Source organism: Nyctereutes procyonoides, unplaced genomic scaffold (assembly GCF_905146905.1).
Source record: "Nyctereutes procyonoides isolate TBG_1078 unplaced genomic scaffold, NYPRO_anot_genome, whole genome shotgun sequence".
Classification (NCBI taxonomy): domain Eukaryota; kingdom Metazoa; phylum Chordata; class Mammalia; order Carnivora; family Canidae; genus Nyctereutes; species Nyctereutes procyonoides.
In genome coordinates, this window is record NW_026575147.1 from 10,920,272 (window position 1) to 10,923,278 (window position 3,007).

Below are 3,007 nucleotides of genomic sequence, written 5' to 3' on the forward strand. Positions count from 1 at the left end.
TCAGAAGGGCAGGCTGGCCATGTAGACTCGGTGCTATTCCTGGCCTGGGAGGCCAGGAGGCTCTCCTAGGAGCAGGAGCTCCCAAGACAAATACAGAGCAACAAGCAGGCTTTGTCTTCTCCCTTTGAAGATGGAGTGTCCAGGCTGGGCCTCGGCCACACAGGAGGAGAAAGGAGGCCAGGCTGGGGGTAGTCAGGCTGACAGTCATGGGCTTTGGGGGCCCAAGTCCTTTGAGAAACTCCCCAAGGTTGGTCATTTAAGAGTAGGTATATGTAAGCTTAAGAGGAAGACATTTCCCTTGGCTTTACTGTCTGGCTGGCCTCATATTGTCACCTCACTGAACACTCCTTCCCCCAATCAGGTACCTGCTGTCCCCAACGTGAAAATCAGTCACTAAGGGCCCAAGGCATGGCACAGATGGGGGGAAAACAAACATCAAAAACAAAACTGAAAACTTTTTAATCCCTTGGTTCTGTGGAGATGGATGTTTTCCAAAAGAAATTTAATTAAAGACAGAAAGAGACCAACATAAACCAAAAAAATCACACACACATGTGAAAAGTACCATGACAGCCCTGGAGTCCTGGCCTAATAGGTGGGAAATCTGGGCACAGGGTTCTGGAGCCCACAGAAGCTGAACCTGTGGGAGCCAACCTTGTCTGCAGCAGGTTCAGACGGTCCCAGGGGCACCCGGCCCTTCCGAGGGTGTGAGCCAGGCAGTCTGGTGGCCCCAGGCTGAGAAGCTTACATCTTGGCAGCTGCCCCCAAATCAGCCAGAGCCAGCGGTCAGAACCCAGAGTTCACACCCTGGGATGCAACCACTCACTGCCCATTTCATGGCAGTGAGAGTCAATGCTCCCTGGTACTGAACAAAGCCCATCCTGGTGAAGCAGCTGACCTTCCTCTCAGGTGTATCTTTCATTTTTTTTAGCAAAAGCAACCCTGTTTTGGGGCACCTGGATGGCTCAGTGGTTGAGCATCTACCTTTGGCTCAGGTCGTGATCCTGGGGTCCTGGGATCTAGTCCCACATCGCGCTCCTCGGAAGGAGCCTGCTTCTCCCTCTGCCTGTGTCTCTGCCTCTCTCTGTGTGTCTCTCATGAGTGAATGAATAAAATCTTTAAAAATTAAGAAAAGCAGGGCTTTTTTGTGATTTTTAAATTTGGCAAAATTTTCTTTGTCCAAATCAATCCAGCATGTTGTGGTTGGAAATTCCCCCTACCCCTTGTATGCCACCAGAATGTCAAGGCTTTGGACATAGTTTAAGCTTCTCCCCCAAAACCCCCCACAAGCCAGCTTTACTCCCTTTCTGATCCAACCCCAGTCTTCAGATTTGGGCACGGTGGTTTGTCTCTGTCCAAAGCTCTTACCTCCCCCCCAGAACATTTTGTTGGCTCAAGCTGGTGGCTCCTTCCTGGAACCAGGGTGCCCCTGCCCTGGGGAGACACCTGCCCCCATATTCTTGCTTACGGGCACAGCTTCTTCCAGACAGCCCCTTTCCATGTTGATGGGTGCCTAAAAGGGAGACTGAATGAATGATTAAATATGATTAAATCATTAAAAACTATTAAATAAATGAATGCTAAACTCCTATTCTGTCTTCACATACCAAGTCCCCAAATGCCTAGGCAGATGCCCTCACTCCAGATTTACCCCTTCTTTCTAACTCTTGTCACATCCCCAGTCAATACACTGTTGTTGCACGTTGATTCTCTCCAGGCCTTGCTTGTGGCTGTATCCCCCCTAACTCTGGGGACAGTGTCTGGCTCATGTAGATAGATGTCCAACTGTCAGTGGAAGTTGTGATGTCACTGGGTTTTCTCAACCTTAGCTGTGATCTTTTTTCCATCTTCTGTGTCCACCATGCCCCTCACGTCTAAGCTTGAGCTCCTTCTCTTCCCTTTCGTCATTGGGCTCATTCAAGATTCTCCCAGCAGGCAGCATAGCTGGGAGGAGTGTAAGCCATCAAGGCCTCTGCTCTCTATAAGCTTCTCAAGGGCAGTGGCCTTTCATTTTTATCTTGGCTTCTCTATCACAGCATCAGGCCTGGTGCTCTGTAACTAACTGGTAAGCCAAGAGATGGAGAGGGGCTGACCGAACAAATATTTTTCTCAGAGCTTTTATATAATGATCCTCATTCATTAGGGTTCCTCTCCCTTTTACTTTTCTAATTTCTTCTTGCTGATCAGAATTAAATCCAAAAGAGTATTCCATCCCTCTCCCCCACTGGCCCATCTGCTTCATCAACTTCCTGGAAGACCACTCTTGTGTCCTCTCTTCTCTTCCCATTCCCCACACAGAGGCACATTGGCTTACCTTGGTATCAGTCAGGACAGTACAGGTCATGATACAGTGACAAATAGCCCTCAAATAGCAGTGATTTGAGTCTGGGTGACTCTCCAGGGCAGGACTTTTCTTCCACATAATGTCTTAATGTCACACCTCCACATCAATAGGTGCTGCCGCAGCCACCATGCTGGAAGAGAGAGAAGTGCCCAAGTGAGCACAGCCAGTTTAATCTTTCCACTGGAAAAGAGTGCACACCCCAAACCCCAATCACATTGGATTCACCAAAGCAAGTCACATGACCACTCAATGTCTCAGGAATGGGGAAGTACAACCCCCCATGTACCTAGACAGCAGGAGACCAGATATTGGAAAACGGCGGTGATCCTGCCCACAGCAGAGTTGGGGTCCAGCTCCTGCCTGCTGGGCCTGTGAGAGGTTCCATCTGTGGCTGAGGATAGATGAGAAACAGAACAATGACAATCACCCCACTCTAGCTCTGAACTCGGTCACTCTAATTACCATACCAGTCACTTCCCGTGATGTCTGCCAGGGTTCACCAGGAGCCCTGAGTAACCACAGCCTCACAGTCAGCACTGGAGGAAACTGCCAAACTTCTCTCAGGACAGTGGTTTTCAATTCAGGTCTGTGAGACTGGGGCCTGGGACCCAAGGCCTGAGCTCCTTGCCCTGCAGCCTCTCCTCCAAACCTTCCCCCTGCTGA

At 49.8% G+C, this 3,007-nt stretch overlaps 1 long non-coding RNA gene across 1 annotated transcript; it reads right to left on the reverse strand.

The window, feature by feature from the left end:
• Nucleotides 1-341: 341 nt before the first annotated feature.
• LOC129501489 (uncharacterized) lies at nt 342-2,710 on the reverse strand. The gene is made up of 3 exons (XR_008662747.1): nt 2,631-2,710; nt 2,315-2,474; nt 342-1,525 (listed from the first exon to the last, which is right to left on the reverse strand). It is a non-coding gene; the product is annotated as an uncharacterized LOC129501489 (long non-coding RNA).
• Nucleotides 2,711-3,007: the final 297 nt, after the last annotated feature.